Source organism: Elaeis guineensis, chromosome 7 (assembly GCF_000442705.2).
Source record: "Elaeis guineensis isolate ETL-2024a chromosome 7, EG11, whole genome shotgun sequence".
NCBI lineage: Eukaryota > Viridiplantae > Streptophyta > Magnoliopsida > Arecales > Arecaceae > Elaeis > Elaeis guineensis.
Window position 1 is genome coordinate 68450750 of NC_025999.2, and position 19069 is coordinate 68469818.

Consider the following 19069-nt stretch of genomic DNA (forward strand, 5'->3'; position numbering starts at 1 on the left):
TGTCGGAAACTCCGACACTAGCTATTCCAAGCTAGTCCACTTGTTTCTCGGGTACAAGCCAACCTAATACACTCCGATTTCAGGTTCGGATCAACCTTCCCTTATTTTGGAACCCCTCCAAAATAAAAACAATTGCTCAAAATGAGTAAAACAATAATAGCACAAATAAGTACAAGAAAAGCCCCTTTAATGAGCGAATATAACTTTAAATACACTTTACTCAAGTGAAGAAACCCCTTTTTGAATTTCCTCAAAGTGGATGAAGAATTGAATGAACGCTTGAGGAGTTGGTGAGCTTGGATTGATGGCTTCTTGAAGACTTTAAATGAGCTCTTGATTAGGGCTGAAAAGTAGGCTTGAGAAACCCTTTCTCTTTTGAATGCTCTTGAATGCTCTCTTGAATACTCTTCAATTCTCTTTCTTTCTCTTCTTAATGTCTTCCTTAACTCTTTCAAATCTCTTTTTTGTTTTCCACCTTTTGAAACCTTTTATAGCTTTAAGAAATAGAGAAAAATATTTTAGACAGAAAAAGAGCTGTTAGAGCACATTAAATGAGCATTTAAAGCACTTAAAATGGGTTAAAAACTAGCCATTGCGGAGAAATCTCGTCGCAGGGGTCGACTCATGAGTCGACTCATGCCTCAGGGGTCGACTCATGAGTCGACCTCTGTTGCAACAACCAGAAAATGGGTTTCTGGAAATTTTAGCCTAAAATTGCAGAAGTCGACTCATGAGTCGACTCATGCCTTGTGGGTCGACTCATGAGTCGACTCACAGGCCGTACCAAGCCAAAAATCCAGCGTGCCAAACAGAAAATTCAACGTGCCAAGCTGCTCATTGTGCCATGAGCTGACTCATGAGTCGACTCATGGATTTTAAACATGCATAACTTCAAAAATACAAGTCCAAAAATAATAAAATTTTCACCAATAGATCACAAATCTTTTGTTCTACCAAATGATACTATTAAATCAGGGTTTTGGTAAAATTATGATTTTGCTCCTGAAGAGCACAAAGACTTTTTCAAATAAAAATATTGGTATCCCTTCAATCTACTTTGTAATCATCAAAATCAATCTTGGAGCAACACAAATGGACTTGATTCTTGGCTAAGCGGTCTAGCACGAACTGTTAGGTTGATCGAATCGAAACTAATTAAACCAGTTGGTGTCTAAGGTAAACCAGATCGGTGGTTTTTAATCGGGAACCCACTTACTTGGTCATTTCTGATGGTGTCTAAGGCAAGCTTTGGCAGACCCTCCCATCGATCGAACTTATCTGACCTCTTGGTGAAATTATATTTTGATTGAATCACTTGACTATTCGAGCTGACCCATGTCAGCTAGATAAATCAATATGACTGATTTAGGTGCTCCTAGATCAGCCCTTTTAATGGTCTCCCTTAAGCTGACTTGGTGAAGCCAGTGGGAGGATCATGATAAGCTGGTTTATCTGACCTCATCCTCTAAATCAATTAAATCTTCTAAAATTATTAGATCCTTAAAATAAAATAGTTATGGTGATAACTAGATCGTAGCCTCCCATTAAGTGGATAATAATGGGTCCATCAGTTGGATAATCATTGGAGGCCCAAAGGCCTGGTGCTTATCGACTGATGGAATTATCATTCATAATATGATTTCTTGACTGCATCTTTCTAAATGATAGTTAGGTTAGCCAACCAAAGTTGGGTCTAATCATTCATTGGCTAGATGGGCCAAGTATGGTCATGTTAATGGTTGGACCTAACTAGACTTTTTTAGTGGAGGCCAAAGCCTACTGATTAGGGACTTGGGCAAAATTAAAATTACTAAAAATTATTTAGAGAAATAATTGGTTATGAACTTACCCTTAGATATACATGGGTTAGCCAACCAAAGTTAGGCTTGTGTGCAGTCTAAGTGGATTCTAGTACCCACTAAGAAATTAGGATAATTCTTCGAATTGGAGGTAGAGGCTATCAATTCGAATAAAATAGTGAGAGAAACCTTTTGATTAAAGTCCAAATCTTTAGGTTTAATGAATCAATTACTAATTAGATTATGATTTTTCTTTGTGCAGATATGGCCACTTCCCTATCGCTCCGATCATTGTTGGACAATGATAAGTTGGTGAGATCCAACTTCGGTAGCTGGTACCGAAAGTTGAAGATAGTTCTGAAGCATGAACGGATCCTATATGTGATAACGGATCCTATACCTGAGGAGCCAGCTGCCAATACACGTGGAACAGTCAGAGATACTTACCAGAAGTGGCTCAGTGATCGGACCACAGTGCGCTGCATCATGCTGGCTGCCATGAGCGACGAGTTCAATCACAAATTTGAGACAACTCAGCCAAAGGACATACTTCAAGTGTTGGAGGATGCCTTTGGCACATCCGATGATGTGGAGAGGCACAAGACTAGTTGTGCCATCTTCAACGTCAAAATACGGGATGGTGCCTCTGTCACTGATCATGTATTGTACATGATCGAGCTGATAGAGCATTTGAGCAAGCTCGGCTTTTCCTTGCATGAGCAGCTTGGGAAAGATGCAATACTGAACTCGCTGCCCAAGTCTTATCTCCCATTCCTCACTCATTATAGAATGATAAAATAGAATGACAAAGCCTGAAGTAAACTACCATGGGTTACTAGGGTTGCTTCAAAACTTTGAGAAGGATCACCAACTCCATAAAGAGTCGGTAAACTTAGTGGGAGGTTCGTCTTCTGATTTTCGACCCTTTAAGAAAGGGAAGAAGAACAAGAAGAAGAAGGTGAAGAAGGTGCAAGTTCAGGCTGGGACATCAGTGCATGGCCAGACCAAAAAGATCAAGCTCGATAAGAGTCAAGCTGAATGCTTCTTTTGCAAGAAGCGGGGGCACTGGAAGAGGAACTGTCCTCAGTACATCGCCTCCCTAATCCGAACAGGTAGAGAAAGCAGCAAGCTATTGCTGGGCAAGATATTTACATGATAACTCCTTGAATTTTTTTATTTATTATATAACTGATGGAGTATTGGATACCAATAGCCCTTACCATATTTGCAATTTGTTGCAGGGGTTGCAGGTCAGTAGGAGATTCGAGCAAGACGAGAGGTTCCTGAATGTTGGAGATGGAAGACTAGTTATAGTTCTAGCATTAGGAATCTTGAAACTTGTATTTGAGTCCCATACCGTTGTTCTTAATGATTATCATTTCTGTCCCAGTTTCTTTTTAAACGTTATTTCTGTAGGCCTTCTGGCCAAAAATGATTATGAAATTTTAATAAAGAAATAAGTTTATAATATCATTATGAATGATGTTACTATTTTTTGTAGATATTTGAACAATGGTGTGTATATATTATCACAACCTGTTAACGTACTCTATTCTACTGGCGAGTACCCTAGATTAGATAGTGTGTCAGATATCTACTTATGGTACTGTAGGCTAGGTCATATAAACAAGAACAGAATAAACAGGTTGACTCAAGAGGAAATCCTCGAAGTCAGTGATTGTGAATCACTTCCAATTTGTGAGTCCTGTCTTCTTGATAAAATGACCAAGTCACCTTTTACTGAAAAAGGTGAGAGAGCTACTGAGCTCTCGGGCCTAGTACATACTGATGTATGCGGGCCCATGAGCATAAGAGGTGGATATTTCTACTTCATCACTTTCACGGATGATCTATCCAGATATGGATATGTCTATTTGATGAAACATAAGTCGGATTCATTTGAAATGTTCAAACGATTTTGAAGTGAAGCAGAAAAATAAACTGGAAAGAGTATTAAAACTCTTCAGTCTGACCAAAGAGGGGAATACTTTTCTGGTGAGTTTCTCACATACCTAGAAGAGAATGGGATTCTCTCCCAATGGACTCCTCCAAAAATACCACAGCATAATGTGTGTCTGAAAGGAGAAATTGAACTTTGTTAGACATGGTCCGATCCATGATAGATTTTACCAGCTTGCCGATATCCTTCTGGGAATATGCACTCGAATCGGTCTGTTATCTATTAAATAGGGTTCCAAGTAAGTCTGTAATTAAGACTCCATATGAGATATGGACAGGGTGTAAGCCAGCACTTTCACACCTTAGGGTCTGAGGGTGCTCGGCCTATGTCAAATGGTTAGTTACAGATAAACTCAGACCTAGGTCTGACAAATGCACATTCATAGGGTACCCCAAAGAGATCAAAAGATATTTTTGCTATCTTGCTAATGAACAAAAGGTATTCGTCAGCCTTAAGGCTACCATTTTAGAAAAGAAGTTCCTTGGTGAAGGAACCGTTACCTTTAAAATTGAACTTGATGAAGTTCAATAGGTAGAAGGACTGACACCAACAACTGAACTTGAGTCGGATTTGATTAGATCAAATTTGGAGCCCAATGTACCTGCACCATTAAGGCGATCCGGTAGAGTACCACGTTAGTCGGACAGATACTATGATTTCTTTGTTCGAGATGGTGATCCCATCAAACTTGATGAGAATGATGAGGATCCGATCACCTATATGGATGCAATGCAGAGATTTGATTCCAAAAAATGACTTGAAGCCATGAAATCTGAAATGGAGTCCATGAAGGTCAATGATGTATGGACATTGGTTGACCCGCCTGAAGGGGTTAAACCCATTGGGTGTAAATAGATCTTCAAAAGGAAGAGAGGCACAGACAGAAAGGTGGAGACCTATAAAGCCCTTCTGGTTGTCAAAGGGTATCATCAACGTTATGGTATTTTTTCTGTGGCAATGCTCAAATCCATTCGGATAATGCTTGCAATAGCTGCCCATCTAGATTATGAGATCTAGCAGATGGATGTAGAGATAGCTTTTCTAAATGGAGAGCTGACCGAAGAGGTGTATATGATACAACCTGAGGGGCTTACATCCACAGATGAGTCCAAGGTATGCAAGCTTCAGAGATCTATTTATGGATTGAAGCAAGCTTCTCGGAGTTGGAACATGCATTTTGATAAGGTGATCAAAATGTATGGCTTCGTTAAGAACGGAGAAGAGCCCTACATCTATAAATGGGCAAATGGTCCAGTAGTGGTATTCCTTATCTTGTACATGGATGACATTCTCTTAATCAAAAATGACATCCCCGCACTACAGGGAATAAAAATTTGATTGTCATCGCAGTTCTCCATGAAGAATTTGAGTGAAGCATCCTACATTATAGGGATGAAGATCTATAGGGATAGATCTAAAAAGATGCTTGGATTATCCCAGTCCACGTACATAGATACTGTGCTGAAGAGGTTCAGTATGGAGAATTTCAAGAAGGGCTATCTACCGATAGGCCATGAAATTTTTCTCTCTAAGAAGGATTGTCCGACAACTCCTGAAGAGAGAGAGCATATGAGTGGAGTCTCATATGCTTTGGTCGTGAGATCTATCATGTACGCCATGACATGTACAAGGTCAGATATGGCATACTCACTAGAAGTAGTGAGTAGATACTAATCTGATCTCGAAAAAAATTATTGGAAAGTGGTTAAAGCCATCCTTAAGTATTTGAGAAATACTAAGGACCAATGGTTGGTTTATGACGAGTCAGATCCGAAACTTATGGGGTTCACAGACTTCAGCTTTCAATCTGACCATGATGACAGCAGAAGCATGTCAGGTTATATCTTTATTCTGAATGGTAGAGTTATCTTCTGGAAAAGTTTTAAGCAGCATACTGTGGCAGACTCTGTTTGTGAGGCAGAGTACATCGCAGCATCGGATGCTGCGAAGAAAGCTGTGTGGCTAAAGAAATTCATCACCGAGCTCGGAGTAGCACCCTCCCTCGATGGTCCGGTCCTGCTCTACTGCGACAGCACTGGTGCCATAGCTTAAGTGAAGGAACCCAAAGCACATTTTGCGCCGCTTTCACATAGTCCTGGAGATCCTGGATTGAGGTGACGTCGACCTTTAAAAGATCGATGGAAAGGAGAACCTGGCCGACCCCTTCACTAAAGCCCTGGCGATAAAAGAGTTCGACAACTACAAGTCGAATATGGGTATTAGATACTATGCCGAGTGGCTTTAGGACAAGTGAAAGTTGTTGGAAAATATGTCTCAAAAGTCAATCGTCAAACTGTTGACGGTTGAGCAACTAAGTATTGTAATTGATTTGTTAATAAATAAAATATATTTTTGGTATTTTTATCATAAATTTTTATCTTCTAACGAACTCCATTGTTATGATGAAGTCTTTAGGACCATTTAAGTTCGATAAAGAGAGGATTTATCGATTAGTCCTTAAAATTATTCACGACCAAATGATAGGCTGTTAATAAGGATGACAACTTCTATCGAGCATAGGTCGCTGTAGGCCATATAGGTTGGTTGTCCTCTTAACCAAGGAGTGTGGAGACACTAATATGGCATACAGGTGAGATATAAGGGTACATCATCATTGAACATGATCAACTTCAGAGCATTCTGTTATCGAGAATGTCTCTGATGGGATATAAGTATAAGTGTCCCTTAGACCTGAGATTGCCTCAGTGACTTGCAAGCAACTCACTGTGCTTTGGTACTGGACTAATTAAATTTTTAATTCAGTGATGGAAGGCATCTGGGCACAGTCAAGTACTTGTAAAATCAGAGTCTGATCGAGATGGGATTGACCACTCCAAGAGTTAGAGAAGAATGAGTCGCTGTATTTCAATTTAGCAAAATCTTGGCCAGGATAATCTATCAGATGGATTTGATATTTTAAAATACAATATGGACAATCTGATCAGAGTTGACAGTTAAACTCTGAGGTGTTCTATGATCATTTTGATCAAGGAGATGAATTATATAGAAACTATATCCGCATGGGTTCTAAAGATGTTGTTCTACACATTCGACCTATCCGACCGTCGGGTACCATTGCTAGATGGTCATTTTGATTGGTACAAAAATTTATTCCTATACTACTGGCTTAGATTCGAACCTATGAGGTCATACACATTAGAGTTCATGATCCGATCGGATGGTTGATCAATGATTAAGAATCATTCTAGGGTTAAACGATCAATACGATTGATATTTAACCTAGTGTAAGTGTTGCAGGAGGATCGCTTAACAATTCGATTGCTAATTGACTTAATTTGATTATGCCAATGGATTGAGATTAAGTTTAATTAAATATTATTTAATTAGATTTAGTTTAGATTTGATTGGATCAAGTTCAATTAGTTTATTGGATAAGCCAAGTGCAAGAAAAAACTAGTCCTAGTTCAATTAGGACTTGGGTCAACCTAATTTCTAATTTGATTAAAAAATTAAAATAGATTTAAATATAATTTAATCTGATTAAATTAAATTTTTAATTGGGTTAAGATCTATTTTAATTGGGTTGATCTAATTTTAGTTTGATTTGGTTTAAGAAACCAAATTAAAACAAGTTATAAGATAGAATCCTAGTAAGACTAGGATTCTACCTTGCACCACATAAGCCCCCCATGCCCTCTCTCTTATTCCACACCAATTCTCTCTTATTTTGTGTGACAGAAATCCTCTCCCAGGTCTTCACCATGCCCAAAAGGTTTTCTCTCTTCTTTCTTACATGGAAGATGGTTGTGGATCAAATCAAAGTAGGAATAAGTTTGGATTTCAAATTCTATGAGATAGAGTTTTAGAAATCTAAAACTCTTTTCTTTTTGTACTAATTTTACCTAGATTTTTTTTGAAAATTTTGTGGCTTTTATGGTACTTGATAGGCACCCTTTTCTATTGGTCCACACACAAAAAGAAGGAGGGGGCACCCAAGAGTTGGGCACCCCTTATCTTGCCATGTTTGGATAAACCTTGACTAGGTATTTGACCTAGACAAGGACTCTATCATATCTCTCTATATAAAATAAATTTCTTTATAAATTTTTTGTAAGAAATAGATAAAAGAGAGTCCTTTGGGGAATCCAAAAATCAGAGAGAAAAAAGGTTGGGGCATGGAGATATAATAGACACAAGATAGGATGTCTAGAGAGAGCAAAGAGAAGAAGAAGAGGGTCTTCTTCTAGGGTTGTTGTGTTCATCTCTTCCCTTCCTCCATCTTTAGTTTTTTGAGAGCATCTCAGATCTAAAACTCTTCCTCCTACTTCTTATCTTTGGAAGAGTCCAAATCAAGAAGAAGGAGGCACCTGATCAATCATCGAAGAAAGATCAGCACAGTACTAGCATACTGTGCTGATTTTCTGGAGCAAGACTTCTGATCGAGATTCGTAGGCTCATGTGAATGATTCCTAGAGGTCGGATGTATGTGCGGCTCGCAACATCATCATCAAGCCTGGATCAGCAAGGTTAGAACATCTAACTTGCAAGGTAATAGATCTGATCTATTGTTTATTACATACATTAGATGTAGCATAGAAACATGTTGATATGATCAACATGTAGTTCATTCTCTATATATTTTAATTTCTGATTTAATACCATGTAATAATCATGCAATAGAATCTTAGATCTAGAGATTTTCTAATTTTATAAAATAAATTTTGATTTATTTTAATCTTTCGCTGCATGATCTTGAAAAAATTTCAAGATCTAACCCTGAAATCCTAGATCTAGTCTCTACACGAGCTCCTCTCCAGTGTCGCCTCTGACATCGATGAGACCAGCTCAAGCTATACAGCAACAAATGTAGTTCACAGAGAGCTTTATCTCCTCTTCCTCAATTGAGAGAATTGATCTCTTTCAAGTATCCTTATTAGAAATGCCAAGACTCGACCGAGACATCCTCTCAGCAGTTCTACCTCAAAGAGATCTAGATGCATGGAGGTGAGGCTGTTCAATAGAAGATGTTGTGAATCATGGCTATAGCGGCCTGCTCGATGTAAGTTTCTTGAACTTATGTTTTCTTTTTATATACTTTTCACATTAGTTGCTTACCGATCTTATTCTCATTTCATAGGTCATGCTAGATCTTAAACTGATGCATGAAAATTTGATCCGATCGTATGAAAATAAAAAGTCCTTGGAAGAGGGACTTAAAGTCGAGCAAGAGGCTAAGAAGGTAGTTGAGAAGGCCAAGAAAGGAGCTGAAGAGAAGGCTACAAAGGAGGCCAAGACCACTGAGGGGTTGAAGAATCAACTACAAGAAAAGATGAATTCAATAAAGGAAAAAAATTAATAACTTTTGGACAATTAGCATAAAATAAATAAGTAGGAAGACAAGCTTCTGAAGGAGACAGAGAAGATCTTTGAGCTAGAGGCTAAGTTGAAGGAGGCTGAATCAATAGTCGTGAAGTGCGACTTGACCCTCCTCTCATATCAACGACAACTCGAGAGGGAGAAAGATCGAACTTCAAAAGCCATTGAAGACTTCAAAGCTTCGGATGCTTTCCCATATGAAGTCACAGAAGCTTTTGAGGGGGCATTTGACTTCGGCTTCCTGAGCTGTAGAAACTTGATCATGAAACTTTTTCTAACCTGGATTTGAGTAAAGCAACTACCGAGGTGGCTATCGCAGTAGCAATCAAAGTTTCTACTAGACAGGCGAGTGATGTCGTCGCTCAGTCGATGTTTGATGCTATATTGACTGCGGAGGTGCCCCAACCAATTACGGAAGTAGCTCCTCAATCACAGACTGAAGTCTCTCCTATCAAAGTCCCAACTCCTTCTACTGAGATCCCAACAACTCCTTTTGAGGTTCCTGCCATTGAAGTTATTTTAGTGGAATGTCCAATGGCTGACAAAGGTCCAACATTAGCTTTTGCTCCTAAATTTGAGGGTCCTCAGGCTAAAGCCTGATATTGTAATTTTCTCTCTTTTGAATTTTTGTATTAGCCCGATGTGGACTTTTGTAAATACTTTTACATTAATGAAATTTTTTTTTTTTAAGTGCATGTACTTTTCTTTTCCACATCGGATGTTTTTGATTCCATGGAACCCGATCTAAGTATTGACGACTTAGAATCTCAAGAAATCTCTAAGTATTTATAATAGATAATTATTTGACTTTGATCAAATAAATCATAAAGAAATATTACCTGATCTTGATTGAATCAATTATAAAACTGATATGCCATAACTTAACCATCTTAAGTCATTGATATAACCTGATCTTCAATAGTCAAATCGGTTAATTGGAAGAAATCCAATTCTTATAATTGAAATATTTGTGGCAAAGGTTTAAGAATTACCTCTTGGATGACAGGTCAGGTTCCTTATGTAGAATTTCCACCCATGATATGTTTTCCTTTTAAGGGTATGTTATTGTAGAATATGACCTCGGTCATAAGTTCCTTCAATCTGAAGTTCATTCCATAGATCTAAATATTTTACTTTGGATCTTTGTAAAATTGATCCTGAAAAGTATTTTTCAATAAATATTCATGAAGTCCGATTTAGAAATTGGGTGTCTCATGTCAAATCATTTATGAGGTCCAATCTGAAGATCGAATGTCTCACTTGATTCATTTTGTGAGGTCCAATCTGAAGATCGGATGTCTCACTTAATTTATTTATGAGGTCCAATTCGAAGATCGGGTGTCTCACTTAATCATTTATGAGATCTAATCCAGAGATCGGATGTGTCACTTGAGTTGTCCTAGTTTGGCAGAGATTCTTATAGCTGGAGTTTGGCTTCTCCGACCTCATTTGGACAAACTTGGCCTTTTCTTTGTCATCATTTGGCCATATTTCATGACCTCATGTGGATATATTGACCATCCTCATTTGGTCAGAAATCATGATCTTGTTTGGATGAGATCTTTGATTCTATCCTCATTTGGCTAGATATCATGGCCTTGTTTGGATAGGTTGCTCTTGTTTGATCGATTTGTTACCAATCTGGTTTGGATACAATCTTCATTCACTATCATCCTTATTTGATTGGCTTTTATCAATTTGATTTGGATGAGAAAATTTTCATAATACTTAGATAGAAATTCATCTTCATTGGGATAGAAATTGAGGACTTTATTGAGAGCCTTATTGATAATACAACTTAAGATTTTTAGCATTCTAGGTTTGCGAAATAATTGAGCCATCTAAATTTTTAATTTTGTATGCTTCTGGATGAATTACTTGGGAAATTCGATAAGGTCCTTGTCAATTAGGAGTGAGTTTTTCTTATTTCAAAGGCTTTGAGATCTTAGCTCGGCAAAGAACAAGATCTCCTTTATGAAAAAAATTTAGCTTCACCTGGGCATTATAATATCTGTTCACTTTCTGCTTATAAGTTGCCATGTGAATCCGAGCTCTTTCTTTGATTTCATCAAGCAGATCTAGATCGGTTCTCAGCTGATCTAAATTATTTTTCTCATAAAAATTTTTATTCTGGTTGTCAGAAAATTGATCTCTACCAGTATTATTTCTTCTACCCTGAAAGTAAGTTTGAGGGATGTTTCACCAGTTGGTCTCCGAGGTGTAGTTCAGTAGGCCTAAAGAATACTACAAAGTTCGTTTGTCCAGAGTCCTTTTGCTTCTGTGAGCTTTATTTTCAGATCTTAAAGAATAGTTCGATTGGTGATCTCAGCTTCTCCATTTGATTGTGGATGTCCTACTGAAGTAAACCTTTGGTCTATATGAAGCTCAAAATAGAATTTTCTAAAATTTTGATTATCAAATTATCATTCATTGTCAATGATAATGACTCAGAATAAGCCAAAATAATAGATAATTGACTTTTAGATGAAGTCTTGCATTTTTTTCTTACTGATTTGTACTAAACGTTCAGCTTCCATCCACTTGATAAAGTAATTAATAGCTACAATCAAAATTTTTTTTTATCCTATCGCCTTTGGGAAAGGTTCGAGGATATCCATTCTCCATACACAAAAGACCAAGATGCCATAATAGAAATGAGTTTGACTGCAAGCTGATGTTGAATATTAGCATATCTTTGGCACTGATCACATTTGTTGATGAGGTCGGCTGCGTCTTTTTGGATAGTTGGCCAATAATAATCTTATCGAATAATTTTATAGACTAGCGATCTATCCTCTAAGTGATTACCATAGATTCCTTCATGAATTTTTCGAAGAACATAATCAGCTTTCGATGGTCGCAAACATCAAAGTAATATAAATGAATACTATCTCTTGTATAATCAATCATCTTGAATAACATACTATGGATCTTGTCTTTTAATTTTTTTAACTTTAGTAGGATCAATTGGTAAAATTTCTCTAGCAATGTAATCCACCAATGGATCAATCTAGCTTGGTTCATGGTTAATTTGGACAATTGATAAGACTTCTATGCTGGGCTTTTTAAGAACATCAATAAAAATCTTTTGATTTAGTTCAAAAAATCTCGATGTGGCCACATGTGAAAGAGCATCAGCTTGAATATTTTCTGATCTTGAAATTTGTATGACTTCTATATCTTCAAAATTTTTAGATAATTCTTTCATATTCTTTAAATATTAAGACATTATAAGATCTTTAGCTTCAAATTGATCTTGTACCTATCCGATGATGAGTTGAGAATCGATAAAAACTTTAAGTCTTTTGACTTTGAGTTCTTTTGCCATTTTGAGTCTAGCAATAAGTGCTTCATATTTCACCCTATTATTTGAGATGTTGAAATTGAATCTCAAAGTATGCTCGGCGATAACACTTTCAGGACCCATAAGAATTAAACTGGCTCTACTTTCTTTTGAATTTGAGGCTTCATCAACATGTAACAACCAATTAGAATCTTTAACAATCTTTTTTGGGCTTTTTGAAGTCAGTTTCTCATCAGAAATGGAACATTCCATAATAAAATTTGCTAAAACTTGAGCTTTCAATGAAGATCGAGGTCGATAATAAATATCAAATTCACTAAGCTCAATAATCCACTTAGCTATCTAACCTGAGATATCAAGTCATTGTAGGACTGACTTCAAAAATTAGTTTGTTAGGATGACAATTGTTTGAGCTTGGAAATAAGGATGAAGTCATCGAGCCAACGTGGTAAGTGCATATACCATTTTCTCCATCCTGGTATATCAGGTTTCAACATCTCGTAGCAATTTACTAGTGTAATAAATTAGTCTTTGTATTCCTACATCATCTCGGACTAAAATCGAGCTAATAGCATTAGGTGAGATAGATAAATACATGAATAATTTCTTATCTTTAATTGGTTTTGATAGTAATGGAGGTGACTTGAAGTACTTTTTGTGGTCATCGAAGGCAGCTTGGCATTCATTTGACCAATTAAAGTCTTTGATTTATCTTAGAATTTTAAAGAAAGAGAGACATTTCTCAACCGATCTGAAAATGAATCGACTAAGTGATACAACCCATTCTGTGAGTTGTTGTACCTCCTTTATAGTACTTGGATGCTTCATTTCAAGTAATGCTCGAATTTTTTTGGGATTAGCTTCGATTCCTCTTTAAGTCACAAGAAAATCTAAAATTTTTTTTGAAATAACTCCAAAGGCACATTTATTAAGGTTGAGCTTCATTTGATATTTATGAAGTTCTCCAAAAGCTTCTTCTAGATCGGTAATATGTTAATCTACTTTGGTACTTTTTACCAACATATCATCAACATAAATTTTTATGTTACGACCTATTTATCGCTTGAAGTTCTTATTGATTAGGCGTTGATATGTAGCACCTACATTTTTAAGACCAAAAGACATCATTTTATAACAATACAAATCTCTTTCGATGATGAAGGCTATATTTTCTTTATCTTCGAAAGCTATTCTGATCTGATTGCAGCTAGAAAAAGCATCCATGAAGCTTAGCAGTTTATGTTCCAAAATGGCATCAACAAGACGATCAATCCTTGAAAGAGAAAAGTTATCTTTGGGATAGGCCTTACTGAGATAGGTATGATCAATACAAATCCTCCATTTGTCATTTATTTTTTAACCATAACAATATTAGTGATCCACTTTGGATATTAAGCTTCTCTGATGAAACTAACTTTCAAGAGTTTGTCAACTTCTTCATTTATGGCCTTTTGTCTTTCTAAAGCAAAACTCCTTTTCTTTTGTTGCATTGGCTTATGTTTTGGATCAATATTTAACTTGTGTATAATAACATCAGTAGAGATTTTCAGCATGCCTGAAGTTGATCAGGAAAGATATTGGCATTCATCCAAAGAAAAGATATCAGTTTTTCTTTCAGATCGGGTTATAATTAGGGTCCTACCTAAATAGTTATCTCTGGATCTTTATTTAATAGAACAATGATAAGCTATTCTGCTGATACTCCTTAGTTTTTACTGATCTCAAGATTATCCTTCGGATTAGGTATTTCAATTGGTAGAGCTTCTACTGATTTTTTGATCTTGGTAGCTATCAAGAAGCACTGTCTAGCAAGCATTTGATTTTCTTGCATTTTTTCAACTCCATCCTTTATTGGAAACCAAACTAATAGATGATAAGTGGAGACCACCGCTTTGAGAGCATTGAGTCCCGGTTGGTCAAGAATAGCGTTATAAGCTGATGGTATTTTGACAATCAGAAAGATAAGCTGCACACTTGATTGATGTGGTTCTCTTCTTATGGTGATAGGCAAAGTGATTTCTCCTTCAATAGCTATAGGGTCTCTAGAGAATTCGATCAATGATGCACTGACCTGTTTCAACCGATCTAGCATATTCATTTTTTGAATGCATCATATAGCAATACATCAGCAGAGCTTCCATAATCAACTAAATTCATTTTACATCATATTTTGCTATCATCATAAAGATGACAACAGCATCATTGTGAGGAGTTTGTACTCTTTGAATATTAGAAAATGAAACAACATTATCAATGTGCTATCTTTTCAGGGAAGGATCATTGCCTACCTCCCATCTCCACCAAGATTCGAGATCATATTGATGACCCCAGTAGTAGGCCACTTGAGGTCAACATCATCGTTGGACTTAGGTGCTATTCTATAGCTTGAGTTGTCCGATCTCTGACATATTTGTCAAGATGACCTCGATGAATTAGGACTTCAATTTCGTCCTTAAGTTGTCGGTATTTTTCAGTATCATGGCCATGATCTCTGTGAAAATGATAGTACTTTCTTTTATCTCTTTTTGATGGTAGGGCCTTCATAGGGTTGGGCCAACGAAGATATCCTTGATCTTCAATCTCTATCAGATCTGCACACGAGGAGCAGATAAAGAGGTGTAGGTATCAAAATATCGAGATAAACTTCTGGATCTCGGGTTCTTCTGAGATGGGCCAAAATTACTCCCTTGTCGATCTCCACGATCCTCTTCTTAGGGCCATTTTTTCTCATTCTTTTCTTTTTTTGGCTGTTGGAGTATGCTTTCTTCCTTTTCAGCTTAAGCATATTTTCATATCTGAACCAGCATTTGTTCATAGATGTTCGAGTAATTCTTATTGAGAAAAAAATTAGATAATTACTTTGGAGTCCTTGCTTCAAAGCAGCCATTGTAATGGACTCATTAAAGTTTTTCACTTCTAGTATGGCAGTATTAAAGCATCCCATATACTCTCAGAGAGATTCACCTTCCTATTGTTTAATAGTAAAAAGACTATTAGTATTCTTTAAATGAATCTGATTATTATCAAAATAAGTAATAAACAGTCTTGCCAACAGTTTGAAGGAGGAGATGGATCCTGGTTGGAGTCTAGAAAATCAGATTCTTATAGATTTCTTCAGGATAATAGGAAAGGCAACACCAAGCAGAGCATCAGACATCCCTTGTAGTCTCATGACATCTCTAAAGCCTTTAAGATGATCTAGAGGATCAGTGGAACCATCAAACGATTCCACCATTAGCATCTTGAATTGGAAAGGAACCGGCTCACATAGAATTTCTTAAAAAAAAGGAGATCGTAGATTGAAATCTCTTCCACTCTGTGGATGGCTTCAAAGCTGTACTTCTATTAGTTTCTTTTTAAGATTTTGAATTTTTTGTTCAAGACCTTCCTTCAATTATAGTTTCCTACTATGTGGAGTAGATTCTCTCTCAAAAGACTAATCAGTATGTGAATAATGATCACAATGAAGATCTTGATGAATCGATTGCTGGGTGTGATGAGACTGAGCTCCTTGAGGGATCATTTTTTGCTGCTATTCTATAGTATGTTAGAGCTGTTGTACTATAGCAGTAAGAGCCTTAACTTGCTGAACTAGAAGACTAAATTGTTATGGATCAACTATAACCAGAGGTTGAGTATTCTTCGGTGCACCTTTTGGAGAAGATGGTGTGGTTAGAGGATAAGTCTGCACCTTCCTATTTAGCATTTCCACCAAAATTTTTTGGCCCCTTCCTTTAGCACCAATTCTATTGTAGCAAGGCTTTAGAAGGAAAATGATGAGGTTGGTGCTGGATTGATCTGGAGTGCGAAAAAAGATCAAACTGATGTAGATCACAAGTAAACCTGTAAAAGAAGTCCTAGAACCATGGGGTGCCCTCCGATTTTAGGATCCTCTGATGCTTAAGTCAGATGAGGTTTTGAGAACAGATAGATGAAAATAGAGAATTGGAAGGCAAGAAAAGAGATTTTGAATGGAAAGGGTGATAGCTTTTGGTTTCCTTCAGTGGGGGAATAGTTCAATAGAGTCTGGACTCTCTGAATTACTACGTACCTTCTGAAAGTACCCTACCTTTCTTTATATCGAGGGGGTTTGCTCAGGTCATTAAGCTATTAGAAGTGTTTGTCAAACCATTAAGAATTTATTAAGCCATTAGTTTGTTCTAACAGAATAGCCAGCTATATGGAGATCAACCCATATGGACTATAGCTATAGCATAACTGGAAGACAGTTGTTGTAGAGTTGGATGGCAGCTATAATAGAGTTGCAGAATAATCATTTTTCTTTAAGATCAGGTCGGCTTTTGATCGATGTCCCCTTATGGCAGATCGAAAAAAGTTGAACTAATCATAATGCTGTGAGACCCATGTTAGATCAATTCAGATCAGTATAAAACCGATCTGAGAGCTAAACCAGGTCAGTATTTTACCGACTTGATCCAAAAGTCAATACAATTTTCAAATAATTATTTCTGATGTTGCCATGTGGTTGTAGGTTGATTAACCAACAGATTGAATTTTGTCTTCATCTTTCTTATTCAGAAAAAGAAGGTATGCTTGAAACTAAAGATTTCCATTTTATTAGTCTATTGAATAGCCTTTACAAAATCATAGCAAAGATTTTATCTAGAAGACTCTAAATTCCTGCCCAATCTCATCAAGGAGTCCCAATCTAGCTTTTGTGGAAGGTCAGAATATCACTAAATGCTTTCTTGGTGCCTATGAAATGTTAGATTATTACAAGATCTCGGGGAAAAAAGTAATTCTTTGCAAATTGGATTTCAAAAAAGCCTTTGACAAGTTGAATTGGGACTTTCTTCTTGAGGTTCTCAAAGCAAGAGAATTTTCTAGCCGATGGAGAGGCTGGGTGCATAGTCTATTGTACTTAGCATCCATAACTATCCTTCTAAATGGACAAACTGGTGCATGGATGAAATGCAAGTAGGGGTTGAGGCAAGATGATCCGCTCTCACCATCACTTTTCATTTTAGCAGTTGATGTTCTATGTCGGATGCTCAAGAAGGCCTTAGCTATTGGCCTCATAGAAGGCATTAGGAGACATGGATTTCTGCGGCTTATCCTCTTTGCAATTTGCCGACGACACTCTTATTTTGTGCTGGCAAAATGCAAAGTGCATTGGCAGCCAAAGCCATAGTGCTAGGCTTTGAACGTGATTCAAGGTTGAAAGTTAACTTTCACAAGAGATCCATGTTATGTTTAAATATGGTCGAGGAGGATCCTGATTGAGTTGTAAATGTGGATCTTTGATTGAGTTGTAAATGTGGATCTTTGCCTTTCATGTATTTGGGCCTTCACTTCATATTAGAAAACTTCCAAAGCAATGCTGGCTACCATGGCTAGAGAAGATGAGCTCAAAACTTGTATCTTGGAAGGGAAAGTTTTTATCTTGGGGAGGCTGACTAACTTTGGTAAACACCATTATGACAATAATGCCTTTGTACTACATGTCAGTTTTTAGGCTTCCAAAATGGGTGATCAGCAAAATTGATAGAATACGGATAGCCTTCCTTTAGAAAGGTAATGAGAGTACTAGTGGATTTCATTGCTTGATCAAATTTTGGAATAATGTTTATAAGACAAAGGAGCAAGGTGGATTCGGCATAAAAAATATTGAACAAATAAACCAATCTCTCTTGGCAAAATGGGCCTAAAAATTCTTATATGGATCATGTAACCTGTGGTCGCACCTGATCTCTTGTGTTTATTACTCAAGGAAGAGATTGGGAATGAGGGTTAGAAGAAGTGTTGTGCGTATGTCACCAATTTGGAAAGATATTTGCTCTCAACATTCAGTCTTTTGGAGTTGTGTGGCCTTCAAGACTAGTAATGGGGAGTCCACTAGATTTTGGAAGGACTTTTGGCTGATATATTCTCTCTACAACAAGATTTAGTTCCTCTATGCCCTAGCCATCAAACCAAACTTATCGGTCTCCTCCCAATAGAATTGGAGGAACCTTACTTGGAATATTCAGGTGCGGGAACCCTTGACTAGAATGGAGATGAATCAATGGGAGTTACTTAATGGCATACATGTTTCCTTTCGACCATCACATATTGTAGATGTATTGGTTTGAAAATTGGCACCAAATAGCTTATTTATAGTGGACATGTTCTACAATTTCATCAAATTTGAAGGTCTAAGATGCCCAATTAGAAAGGTGATCAAGAAGGTAGCAACCCCGAAGAAAGTGAAAGCATCTCTATAGTTGGCCGCTAAAAATTGTTTGCATATGCCTGAGAATAAGATGAGATTTGATTTCTAATTAGATCTAAAATTAATATGATTAATGGTCCAACATTGGTATGATATAAGGTTGTCATGGCATAAGGTTTGTCCCTTACATTGAAGAGATTGTCCTACATCAATGTTGGATGATTTTGAAAAGAGTTTTCATGTTAGATCGGTTTTTTATTCATGTATGAGATATGTGAATGTTTGTTTAGATCTAAAAAATAGTTTCGAGATCATAACAGATTATTTCATGCAATTAATTTAAATCTAAAATTTATAATTTAGATCTAAAATTTATGTTTATGCATGAGAGATTGATCATGGGAGATCAAATTAGGTCTTATAATTTGATTACACCTAAAATTTTTTATTAGAACATAATAGAACCTAATCGAGATGAGCGGTTGATCAAATCGAGT